This window comes from Rattus norvegicus, chromosome 12 (assembly GCF_021556685.1).
Source record: "Rattus norvegicus strain SHRSP/BbbUtx chromosome 12, alternate assembly SHRSP_T2T, whole genome shotgun sequence".
NCBI classification, from domain to species: Eukaryota; Metazoa; Chordata; class Mammalia; order Rodentia; family Muridae; genus Rattus; species Rattus norvegicus.
The window spans coordinates 406,385-420,784 of record NC_141545.1 but is presented as its reverse complement, the minus strand read 5'-3'; positions in this window follow the sequence as shown (position 1 = coordinate 420,784).

Below are 14,400 nucleotides of genomic sequence, written 5' to 3'. Positions count from 1 at the left end.
TTGGGGTGTAGAAGGGAATTTGGTGGTATGTGTGCTTGAGTGCATTTTGTCTGCTACGTTAATACTTAAAAACTCTATGGGACAATGTCATTGGTTTTAAATAGGAGTCTACAAGAAAATAAAATTAATAATAATTCCAGTTAGAGCCACCTCCTGATTGTGCTCAATATTTCAACAAAATTTTCTATTTAGATGATTATTTCAAATGCATCCATAAATGTGTGCAGTAATTATGTTCTAGAACTTCATTTCAGTGTCGGGCTTATTTTCCAGGATAGACACATGTCCTTCATCTCCACAGACTGGACATCTCTCAATGAAATTTGTCCACTGTCTTAATGGTGCATTGATATTGCTATCATTGTGTTTTTGTACCATTTTTAGGAAAGAAAATTTGAAAACAGATTTGAAGTATGCTGGCTCTTAAAGTTTTTGTAATCCTCTTCTACAATGTTCCCTGAGCTATAGAGATTTTTGCTATAATGTACATGTACTCACAAGGTTTTACAAAAAAACATTTTGTGTCCAGTTTTTGTTTTCTGTAATGGTCTCCATTTCCCGTACAAAGAGGCTTCTTTGATGAGGGATGATGGCCCCACTTATTGGTAGATATAATGCTAATATATAGGATGTATAAGGAACGTGGCTGATTTAGTAAAATAATGGGAAAAATGTTAAGGTTTATGACATCACTAGTTCAATAAATCTGACTAAATTTCTTGCACCAGCCATGGTTTCATTCATATTGAGAGAAATTCTTCCAATTGTGAAAGTATTTCATATGCAATTTCCCAAAATATAGAGGCTTTAGGTAGCATTTGGATTTTTGGCAAATTTGGGGGCTTAAGTGCCTGTTGCCAAATAGATCTTACAGGAATGTCTCAGCAATCAACTGGTTGTAGATGGATATGTCTAAGAATCCTCCAGCTTTAAGTCAAGGTTCTAAGGTAGATAAAGCAGTAGGCAGGTTGACGTGTTTGGGAAGCAATTGATAGTTGTACTCTCCTGTAACACATTGGAAATATGACAATAACCAGTGTAGCAAGATGTCAGAATATGTGCAATAAGTGACATTAACAGCTCAGTGGTAAAAAACTGCCCTTTGATTAGACTTAAATGTATTTTCTTTACCACAGAATTGAACATAACTTCTGGGTCTTCATTTGGTTTCTCAGAAACCTAAAGCACCCTTTAAAATTCATCATATTATGTCTTATTATTTCTCTTTAGGATGGTCAGTGCCGGTCCTTTGACTTGTCCAAGTCACACTTGTTCATTCCTCTCTGACAAAGAGTTCACAGCAGAGAAACACCTAAAGAAGAGTTTGACATCTTTAGTCATAAGGGAAATGCAAATCAAAACAACCCTGAGATTTCACCTCACACCGGTGAGAATGGCTAAGATCAAAATCAGGTGACAGCAAATGCTGGCGAGGATGAGGAGAAAGAGGAACACTCCTCCATTGTTGGTGGGATTGCAGACTGGTACAACCATTCTGGAAATCAGTCTGGAGGTTCCTCAGAAAATTGGACATTGAACTGCCTGAGGACCCAGCTATGCCTCTCTTGGGCATATACCCAAAAGATGCCCGAACGTATAACAAAGACACATGCTCCAATAAATTCATAGCAGCCTTATTTGCAATAGCCCGAAGCTGGAAAGAACCCAGATGCCCTTCAACAGAGGAATGGATACAGAAAATGTGGTACATCTACACAATAGACTATTCCTCAGATATCAAAATCAATGACTTTATGATATTCATAGGCAAATGGGTGGAAATGGAATATATCATCCTGAGTGAGGTAACCCAATCACAGAAAAACACCATGGTATGCACTCATTGATAAGTGGATATTAGCCCAAATGCTCGAATTACCCAAGATGCACAGAACACATGAAACTCACGAAGGATGACCAAACTGCGAATGCTTCACTCCTTTTTTAAAAGGGGAACAAGAATTCCCTTGGCAGGGAATAGGGAGGCAAAGTTTAGCACAGAGGCAGAAGGAACACCCATTCAGAGCCTGCCCCACATATGGCCCATACATATACAGCCACCAAACTAGATAAGATGGATGAAGCAAAGAAGTTTAGGCTGACAGGAACAGGATGTAGATTTCTCCTGAGAGACACACACAGAATACAGCAAATACAGAGGCGAATGCCAGCAGCAAACCCCTGAACTGAGAACGGGACCCCCGTTGAAGGAATCAGAGAAAGAACTGGAAGAGCTTGAATGGGCTCAAGACCCCTTATGAACAACAATACCAACCAACCAGAGCTTCCAGGGACTAAGCCACTACCTAAAGACTATACATGGACTGACCCTGGACTCTGACCTCATAGGTAGCAATGAATATCCTAGTAAGAGCACCAGTGGAAGGGTAAGCCCTGGGTCCTGCTAAGACTGAACCCCCAGTGAACTAGATTGTTGGGGGGAGGGCAACAAGGGGGGAGGATGGGGAGGGGAACACCCATAAAAAAGGGGAGGAGGGAGGAGAATGATTGCCCGGAAACTGGGAAAGGGAATAACACTCGAAATGTATATAAGAAATTCTCAAGTTATTAAAAAAAAAAAACCAAGGGACAACAACCTAGAAGGAGACAATGGAATATTCTCTGTTAAACATGAAAGCATATTTTTATTTTATATACCCATCAAATATTATTGTTCAAATATTAAGATGGCCATATAATAGAATAACTTAAAGGGAACAAATGAACCACAGATTTTCTTGATAATCAAGAAGGACACTGTAGTATGTGATGTGCATTCTTTTCATCATATCAAGCCTATAACGTGTGATTTAGGGAAAAAGAGAAAGAGAGTTCCGAAGTACTATTTGTGTTCCAAATAACATAGTGATTGTCTCTTGTGAAAACAATATGGAGCCTCACCTCTCAAACTTGACAAAAGCAAATTCGACATTACTAAAGGATCTGCATGTTTCACCTCTATGCTTGATATAATGAGTACATTATGGATCTCAGTCCAATGCATATGAGCACCAAATAACTTCCAAAACACTCACACAGCTCAGAATGGCATTTTAATTGCAGTCACAACAGAGTGAAGAGTCAGCCTCCATGCATGTTCCCAAATCATTTGATATGGCATTACCATAAAGTATAGAAAATAATAGAAATTCGCATTAGGACACTCTATTTACCCATTTTTTAGGTGTGCAAAAGTGCTGAGAAAATACTTACACTGTCAAAGACATAATTTAACCAAAATATGGAACAAATTCTAGTCCACAGTAAGTAGGAAAGCTCATAAACCCCATAGCAAGATTTTATGATAAGCCAGGGAAGTACCAATTATCCTGAAAATAGAAGAAAATTTCCACTTTATTTCTATTGGAATAGAATTCAGTGTGGCCCTTATGGACATAAGAATAAGGTAGTTCAAAAATTATAAATCACATTCAATGCTCCCTCCGTGTCACTCATTGTAATGTAAACAAGTTACATATATGAGCATATCAGACATACATCTGTGTCATTGCAATGTAATCCGAGACAGTACTATATCAAAACAAATACCAACTAGACAAAAATAAAAATAATGTAATGTATATATTAACATTAGCAATAAAATTCTCTCTCATAAATGGTACATAAATTGTTTCATTCCTTCAAATAGAACACATACAATTGTTCTCATTCATCTTAATGAGGTATGAACAAACTCAACCAAAAAATATTTTATCAAATGGCATTGACTGCCAAGGACTGATTATCAGGCAATCGATCAACATTATACCTCATTAAGTGTCTGCACTGGAACAGATATCGGACAGCATGGGTATTGAATCTGTATAATTCCAGGCATTATTGGATTTAACATAATGACACCTTCTCCAGATAAAAGGAATCATAGGAAGACTGAGGAGATTTTGTAAACATGAATTTCATACAATAGGATATGAACAGAGAAAATGCTCAACTCCTGACTCAATGTTGCCTGTGAGACTGTGCTTCCCTTCAATAGAAAACGGAAGACAAAATGTCCCATGATTCAACTCAAAGCCTGAATGATATGGATCATTTATAACTTCTCAACTCTAGTCTTACTATAGAAATTCTGATGAAATGTACTGGGTTCACACATATGGCTGTTTACACGTGATCTGGTTCAAGCTGTCAGAAAGAAGATTGCCCCTTGGAAGATTTGTGTCACAGATATGAATGAAATCATGGTTGTTGTGGATGGAGAACATGATCTTCAAAACATGTTTTTGGAAATGTTTTGATCAAAAGTTTTCAGACCTCAGATGTAGAGCTTGAGGTCAGAATTCTCCTATTGTATCCAGGGCGAACATAGGATGAATGGGAAGGAACTGATGAATATAATTAAGTGAATCTCCAGACAGCAGAAGTTTTAAAATATACACATAGGTGTAAATGTGTGTGTGTTATGTTTGTCTGCATAAAAAACAGGTTTCACAACTGCTCCAGGCTAGATCCTAGCAGACATGAGGAAGCTGTGTGCTTTCACTGTTGCCTTTTGGTTCCTGAAGTTTTCTCTCATCTTGTGCAGTTTGACTGAACCCAGTTGCTTTTGGAGGATAAAGAATAGTGAAGATAATGATGGAGATTTGCAAAATGACTGTGGTTTTATCCTTTTTACATTCGAGGGACCTATTGAAGAAAATTTTTATAATAAACTTCTTAATTACATTAATTTTAGGTAAGTCATTAACATTCTCTCTTTCAATGTCATGAATTTGAAATACATAGCTCTGACAAAAATTGTCAGAATCAGTTGTGTTTTTCTCCCTGTAACTTTAGGAACCACTGAAAATTAATTATAACATCGATCACTATTTTAATACTTTCAAATATGTCACAGTTTAGCTGAGCTTTACTACACTGTGTTCTATTCACAAAGCTGGAAATGAAATATCTGTTGACTCTTTGTGGATAACATATGGTGAAATATGTGTTCTCATTTGCCTTGAATTTGCATTTCCGACTTTGGGCAAAATTTCAGTGCGATGAGACTGCACCACTGCCTATCCTCCAATGTCTGTCAATGATTCCTGTCTGCGCATGCATCAAAGGCATATACATAAATTTAAAACATGAGGCATTGAAATAATAACCATGAAATGAAGACCAAATGCTTCTTTAAATTTATATATTTTTAATATTAATTATATTTTATTACATTTTAAATGTTATCCCCATTCCCAGATTCTCCTCCTCTGCAAAAGTTTGCCGTTTCTGTAATCAGTGGGAGGGGTCGTGTGGAAGTTGGATGCCCTAGCATAGGGGAATGTTAGAGTAGCGATGCCAAAGTGGGAAGGTTGGTGGGGAAGCTCCCACATAAAAGCAGAGGGAGGGGGAATGGGGTGGAGATTCAAGGTTTTCTTTTAAACTTAGGAAAAGTTCATTAATTGTATGAGAGTCTTACATATCATACTTTTTTCTTATTCATTTGAACAGCTCTTTCTTGGTGTATCCTCTCCATACAACTCACTGGTCTAATTTTTTTTTTACTTATAAATCTTGAGATAGAAACTGATGCCACATAAGCCTTCCCTTTTGATCAATAAGTTTAAGAAGAAAAATTTTAAATTGCTATAACTGACATGCTACATATATAATATTAAATGATACAGTAAATATTGTGTAAATTTCAGTGCACTGGAAGGTAATATATAATAATAAATTAACAGGGGAATATTTATAGCCAAGTCACATAATGTCACATATACCAATCTATAGGTCATTTTATATATTATATATACATGAACTACACTGAAACACACATTTGTCTCTGTGTGTGTGTGTGTGTGTGTGTGTGTGTGTGTGTATTACCTCAGGTTCCTTCCTCCATCTGTAGTGTGACATGTACTGCTGGTTTCAGGAAAATCCATCGGAAAGGAACAGCAGACTGCTGCTTTGATTGTGTCCAGTGCCCAGAAAATGAGGTTTCCAACGATACAGGTACATGCTTGCATGAAGGAGAAAATTGTTGAATAAAAAAATCTTCTATTTCAAAACTAGAAATATGATATGGCCTAGATGGAAACTGAAGACCTAAAATCTCCGTGTATCAGAATTTAATGATGGAATAATGTGAACATCTTTTGCACTCAAGGAAATAAACTGTAATTTCTTCTACAAACAACTCATGTCTCTCACAATATAGTGGCTACTGATTTTATATTATGCAGAAAATGTTTACAGTAACATACATGTGTAACACTTTTAAAAACAATAATTTTAACCATAATCTTTGCAGATGTTTATTCTTCTTTGATCCTTTGTACAAAGAATCTTGACTACATTATCAGTCCACAGTCTTTCCCTCTATGACACAGCTTAGTGTCTGACAAAGACCAGATGCTCAGGATAACAGTTGTTCTTTAATGAAATATATGTTAATACCTTACATGGCTTAAAGGATTAAGAGTTTCTTCTAAAAGTTTGAACAAGGGTGAATATTTCAAGAATGCAGCAACAGATGGGACAGTGCTTATCACTAATCACTGTCTACCTAAGCAAAGAAGGATGAATGTCAATATCCATAACCTTCACGCCATAACCTTCAATATCCATAACCTTGGAATGTGTACTTGGGAAAAAAGAGATTATACAACAAGAGGGATATGCACAGATCTATGAGGCATATTTCTTCAAGAAGGACAATATTCCCTTATGTGAATGGTTTTTGCATAAGGAATTATATGCTCTGGTGACTATGTATAGGTATAGACACAGTGCACAACTCTCAAAGCAAACAAAGTACATAGTGTCTTTCATGCAATGGCATCAACAACTATATCTGCACATTACCTTTGTCTGTCTGCAGTAAATTTGTGGCTTGAGGGATAAAATAACCTGAGATTATAAATATTATTAATCACATTTTTCTTTCTTCTTGGTTTAATAAGTATTTTTGTTCCATTCCCTATGATGATGATTTGTTCCACCTCAAAGCATAAGTGAATAGAAAGCAATCTTAAATTAATGGTCCCTAGAGTAACAAGAAAAGTAATAGATGCTAAACATCAAATTATTTATTTCTATATCCTCTGAATAATACAAATAAAAAATTATTGACTACAGAATATTATATTTTATAAGGGTTTATGGTTGTTTGCCAGCAGATTTGGAAGAGTGTGTGAGATGTCCAGATGATTCATATGTCAACTTAGAGCAAACACAGTGCCTCCAAAGAACTGTGTCATTTCTGGCTTATGAAGATCCACTGGGCATGGCTCTAGGCTGCATGGCCCTGTCCTTCTCAGCCATCACAATTCTAGTCCTAGTCACTTTTGTGAAGTACAAGGACACTCCCATTGTGAAAGCCAATAACCGCATTCTCAGCTACATCCTGCTCATCTCTCTAACCTTCTGTTTTCTCTGCTCATTGCTCTTCATTGGACATCCCAACCAGGCCACCTGCATCCTGCAGCAGACCACATTTGGAGTATTTTTCACAGTGGTTATTTCTACCTTGTTGGCCTAAACCATAACTATGGTTACAGCTTTCAAGCTCACTACTCCAGGGAGAAAGATAAGAAGGATGATGATAAAAGGCGCATTATCTTTCTCATTCCCATGTGTACCCTAATCCAACTTGTTCTCTGTGGAATCTGGTTGGTGACATCTCCTCCCTTTATTGACAGAGATATACAATCAGAACATGGGAAGGTCATCATTATTTGCAACAAAGGCTCCATCATTGCCTTCTACTTTGTCCTGGGATATTTGGGCTCCTTGGGTCTGGGGATTTTCACTGTGGCTTTCTTGGCTAGGAACCTTCCTGACAGATTCAATGAAGCCAAGTTCCTTACATTCAGTATGTTGGTGTTCTACAGTGTATGGATCACCTTCCTCCCTGTCTACCACAGCACGAGGGGGAAGGTTATGGTAATTGTGGAGGTTTTCTCTATCTTGGCTTCTAGTGCAGGGTTACTAGGGTGTATCTTTGTCCCTAAATGTTATGTTCTTTTAGTTCAACCAGATTTAAATTTTCTTCGGAAATAAAAAGATAAATTGCTTTATCAAAAGTTTGATACTTTCAAAATATTAGATGATACTCAACTTATCTGTTTTACTTTGTCTTAATAAAGGTATTCCTTAATCATACAAAAAGTTTAAGCAGTATACCTACAGATAGTATTTACACCGCAGAGCGGTATTGATTAAAATAATACCAATTAGTAAGTTTTGGTGGCAAATGAGCTCTCACAAATGTAAACATATTGAGAACAGGAAACCTCAAATGAGGAAGACCTACCATCACTTTGACTTGTAGGTATGTGTTTAAGGAATGTTCTTAATTAAGTATTAGTATACGGTGACCCTGCTTCCTCTGGGCAATGCCAACTCTAAGCAAGTTGTTCTGGGAGTTATAAGGAAGAAGGCCGTAGATAGGATGGACATAAAACCAGTAATCAGCATTATTCCATGGACGCTTGTTGAGTCCTTGCATCCATGTTCTTATCTTGGCATTATTCAATTATGTGTGGCCAAGAGACAGAGGGAAATAACACTTGTCTCATATATTCCTTTTAACCATGGTGTTTTGTTACAGCAACAGAACCTAAGGCATCAGCAAATTGATAATTTGCTTTATATGGGAATAGGAGTATCTTAGATCACTGATGCAATAAAAGGCATTGATTTGAAAAGAGAAACAGGATTGAATCATAGTAGAGAGTGGAGCATAGTTACAGCATTGAATATTCTTGATGGATATCCCAGAGCCCTGACATACTGGAATAGCTTTATAATGTACTATGAAGATATTCAGAATATCCAATAACATACTAAGAAGAGTACAGGATATGAAAAGTACTGTGGGGTTCAGATTATGTCTGCTCTATGAGGCTCTAGAATGTTATATGAAAACAGCATTTCATTATGAAATGTGTTTATTTCAGTGAGAAAAAACAGTAATGAAAATAATGTAACACACAATAACTTTATCACAATTGGTCACCAAAATCGAGGAACAAATAAATCACTTTAGATGATGAATCTCATTACACATTTTGTCAAAATAGGAGTAACAAAATATTATTCACTTTAATATTACATAGACAAAGAAGTAAATGCAAACACATACTCATTACTATTTGCCAACATTATTTTGTGAAATACAGTGTCATTTTTCAAAAAATATTGCTAGTTCCTTTATTTTTTACTCTGATTTGATAGTTTATTTTTGAGACTGTAATTTAATTGCTTTTTTCTTTATATTTCCTGATTCCAACAAATCACTTGTATCTCTCCCTGCACTCCTGAAATGCACATGGGCTCTTATATCAATCAATATTACTGAATGCATATATGTATTTTATATACATATACATTTTGAAATATAAACTGTAGATTCCATCTAAATTTTGATACATTTATATTCTGATGACTCATTAATTGGTACTGCATGGAAAAATCTTTGTTCCTTTCCTTTGCAATGACAAACACTCCCATGCACCTATATATACTTTTCTGTTAATTTTTATTTAAGGTTAAATTTTTTTAAGCTTACTACTTTCCATACTGGCATACACAGTGTAATGATTCTTCATCGGATTGTACTTTTAGAGACATATTCCCAAAGCTTTTTGTTTTACCTATGCTCCTTTCAGAATATTTGTGTTCAAAGCCAACATCCTCATCCTTTGATTTTCAAGATCTTTTCCTTCAACTTTTGCACTTTTCCCTGTCCCTTGGATGAGGCAAAATCTTTTAAGAGGATACATCTTCATTCCCTTCACCTTTCCTCTAGTAGCATGTAATATAATATCTAGCAACTTCAGTTCTAGTCTTTGGAGGTAAACCTTCTAGCTGGAGACTAACACAACTGCTACAATACAGATAGAAAACATGTAGTCCCCATTTTCTGCCCACTGTCACACGTTCATGGCTGTGAAGTAAGTTTGTTAGTCTGATGCAAAACCATGTTAAATAATTTCTTGGGGAATTGTACTTAATCAGTGAGCATATTGTCACCAAATTCAAGTTCTGATGAACATATACACAGGATTCAAGTATTTTCAAATCATTTGCACATTTTTTTAAGATCTATCCAAATGTCTCTTCCTCAGATGTCTTTTCCACCAAGTTTTTTTTCATTGAATTTAATTTAACTTTTTTTTTTTTGGTTCTTTTTTTTTTTTCCGGAGCTGGGGACCGAACCCAGGGCCTTGCGCTTCCTAGGCAAGCGCTCTACCGCTGAGCTAAATCCCCAACCCCGCTTAATTTAACTTTTTACCTTTTTATTTCTTCTTTATGAATTTCACATCATGTATGCACACAGGTTCCTTTGAGAAAGCATACACAAAATATTGTGTTGGTTAATTTTTTCACCTTGATACAAATTAGCGTCACTTGAGAGGAGGGAATGTGAACTTGATTTTAGGGTATTTCTTTGATCAATGATCAATGCAGCAGGAAACAACCAAATGTGGGTAATGCTCCCCTTAGTCCATCAGCCCTGGGCAGTATAGAAAAGCAGGCTGAGCAAGCCAGTAACTTAATTTCTCCACAGTACACTTTAGTTCCTGCTTAATTTTTCCCCACATCAGACTATAAGTAGGAAGCCAAATGAACCCTAAAATTCCCCAAATTGCTTTGGTTAGTGTTTTAGAACAGTGACAGAAATTGACTTCAAACTTGCTGCTAAATTTGACTCAAATTAAGGACTGAGTCTTAAGCACAAAATAATATGATTGAAGTATTTTCTTAAGTAGTTTCTTTTTAATTGAAGCCTAATGATCGCTGGAGGCATGGCAGTACTTGATCAAAATTTTCTCAATTGGAAGAATGAGGCAAGGATGGGTTATGAGAAACGAAGTCAAAATCGAGCTGAGCGATGCTAGATCCCTTTAGTAATTGTGAGCATCTGTACATTTAATATGAATAGAAATATTTCAAATGTTTTTTGTTTTGGATTGGGGAGATAGTTTGGTACTGAAGGGAATTGTGTGCACGGGCTCACAAGACTCTATTAATACACCTCCTTGTTATCATTTCCCAGTTTTATCCTCATGCACCCATGGACATATGAGTCTCTCTCCAGCACATATACATGATTTAAAATTATAGGGAAAACAAAACAAATAAAAAGACAACCAAAAGTCTATGAATAAGTTCTCTGATTTACTTGTTTTTTCTCCAAAGTGAAGTGCTACTATTCAAATTTAGGCTCCAACTCAAGAACTCACACTAATCTTGAACATTCAATTTTCCTGCCCAAGCATCCCTAAGGGATTCTGCCCTGAAACTGCACACTACACAGGTGTACTTCCTAATGTGAACAAACAATACCACATATAAATCACATAAGAAAAACAGCAGCAGCCACAAATACATTAGTGTTCTCTAGGAAGCTGTATGGAGTTGCTGCCAAATTCCTGTATTCTCTGTAAGAAGAAGGCATATGGGAGACCTGTAAGTTCATCAAAAAAAATCTTTTGCTAAACAGTGAACATATGACTAACATGAGAGATTAGAGAATATCTTACAAGTAAAAACAAAGATTCTCTCAGCTTTGAAAGCTTCATTTTCCTATAGTCAATATTGATTAGAAAGTTTGGTGGCTTCTGGAATCTTCTCGAAACAACACCATCACTTGTTCCGCCAGTCATGGGCACTTGTACTCGAATTAAAATTAAAAAAAAAACACCCTACAGGTTTCCATTTAAAAAAATTGACCCCCACACCCGCGGATCCCGGCCCGCAGCAGCTCTCTGCTCCCAAACCCCATGGGAGAGAGACCTCACCGCCTGATCAGGTGGGCACTCCTGAGGCTGCAGAGCGGAGGAGACCACCAACACTGCCCACCCCTGTCCACATCCCTGGCCCAAGAGGCAACTGTATAAGGCCTCTGGGTTCCCGTAGGGGAGGGCCCAGGAGCGGCAGGACCCCTGTGCCTGAGACACCGCTGGAACCTGAAGGAAACAGACCGGATAAACTGTTCTCTGCACCCAAATCCCGTGGGAGGGAGAGCTGAACCTTCAGAGAGGCAGACACGCCTGGGAAACCAGAAGAGATTGCACTCTGTGCACATCCAGACGCCAGAGGAAAACACCAAACGTCATCTGGAACCCTGGTGCACAGAGGCTCCCGGAAAGAGCGGCGCAGATCTTCCCGGTTGCTGCCGCCGCGGAGAGGACTTAGGCAGTACCCCACGAGCAAACTTGAGCCTTGGAACCACAGGTAGACCAACTTTTCCCCTGCAAGAAACCTGCCTGGTGAACTCAAGACACAGGCCCACAGGAACAGCTGAAGACCTGTAGAGAGGAAAAACTACACGCCCGAAAGCAGAACACTCTGTCCCCATAACTGGCTGAAAGAAAACAGGAAAACAGGTCTACAGCACTCCTAACACACAGGCTTATAGGACAGTCTAGCCACTGTCAGAAATAGCAGAACAAAGTAACACTAGAGATAATCTGATGGCGAGAGGCAAGCGCAGGAACCCAAGCAACAGAAACCAAGACTACATGCCATCATTGGAGCCCAATTCTCCCACCAAAGCAAACACGGAATATCCAAACACACCAGAAAAGCAAGATCTAGTTTCAAAATCATATTTGATCATGATGCTGGAGGACTTCAAGAAAGGCATAAAGAACTCCCTTAGAGAACAAGTAGAAGCCTACAGAGAGGAATCGCAAAAATCCCTGAAAGAATTCCAGGAAAACACAATCAAACAGTTGAAGGAATTAAAAATGGAAATAGAAGCAGTCAAGAAAGAACACATGGAACTCAGGTGACAGCAGATGCTGGCGAGGATGTGGAGAAAGAGGAACGCTCCTCCATTGTTGGTGGGATTGCAGACTGGTAAAACCATTCTGGAAATAAGTCTGGAGGTTACTCAGAAAATTGGACATTGAACTGCCTGAGGATCCAGCCATACCTCTCTTGGGCATATACCCAAAAGATGCCTCAACATATAAAAGAGACACGTGCTCCACTATGTTCATCGCAGCCTTATTTATAATAGCCAGAAACTGGAAAGAACCCAGATGCCCTTCAACAGAGGAATGGATACAGAAAATGTGGTACATCTACACAATGGAATATTACTCAGCTATCAAAAACAACGAGTTTATGAAATTCGTAGGCAAATGGTTGGAACTGGAAAATATCATCCTGAGTGAGCTAACCCACTCACAGAAAGACATACATGGTATGCACTCATTGATAAGTGGCTATTAGCCCAAATGCTTGAATTACCCTAGATCCCTAGAACAAAGGAAACTCAAGACGGATGATCAAAATGTGAATGCTTCACTCCTTCTTTAAATGAGGAAAAAGAATACCCTTGGCAGGGAAGGGAGAGGCAAAGATTAAAACAGAGACTGAAGGAACACCCATTCAGAGCCTGCCCCACAGGTGGCCCATACATATACAGCCACCCAATTAGACAAGATGGATGAAGCAAAGAAGTGCAGACCGACAGGAGCCGGATGTAGATCGCTCCTGAGAGACACAGCCAGAATACAGCAAATACAGAGGCGAATGCCAGCAGCAAACCACTGAACTGAGAATAGGTCCCCCGTTGAAGGAATCAGAGAAAGAACTGGAAGAGCTTGAAGGTGCTCGAGACCCCAAAAGTACAACAATGTCAAGCAACCAGAGCTTCCAGGGACTAAGCCACTACCTAAAGACTATACATGGACTGACCCTGGACTCTGTCCCCATAGGTAGCAATGAATATCCTAGTAAGAGCACCAGTGGAAGGGGAAGCCCTGGGTCCTGCTAAGACTGAACCCCCAGTGAACTAGACTATGCGGGGAGGGTGGCAATGGGGGGAGGTTTGGAAGGGGAACACCCACAAGGAAGGGGAGGGGGGAGGGTGATGTCTGTCCGGAAACCGGGAAAGGGAATAACACTTGAAATGTATATAAGAAATACTCAAGATAATAAAAAAATAAAAAAATAAAAAAAAAACAAAACAAAAAAAAAAAAAAAAAAGAAAGAACACATGGAAACAACCCTGGACATAGAAAATCAAAAGAAAAGACAAGGAGCTATAGATACAAGCTTCACCAACAGAATACAAGAGATGGAAGAGAGAATCTCGGGAGCAGAAGATTCCATAGAAATCATTGACTCAACTGTCAAAGATAATGTAAATCAGAAAAAGCTACTGGTCCAAAACATACAGGAAATCCAGGACTCAATGAGAAGATCAAACCTAAGGATAATAGGTATAGAAGAGAGTGAAGACTCCCAGCTCAAAGGACTAGTAAATATCTTCAACAAAATCATAGAAGAAAACTTCCCTAACCTAAAAAAAGAGATACCCATAGGCATACAAGAAGCCTACAGAACTCCAAATAGATTGGACCAGAAAAGAAACACCTCCCGTCACATAATTGTCAAAACACCAAACGCACAAAATAAAGAAAGACTATTAAA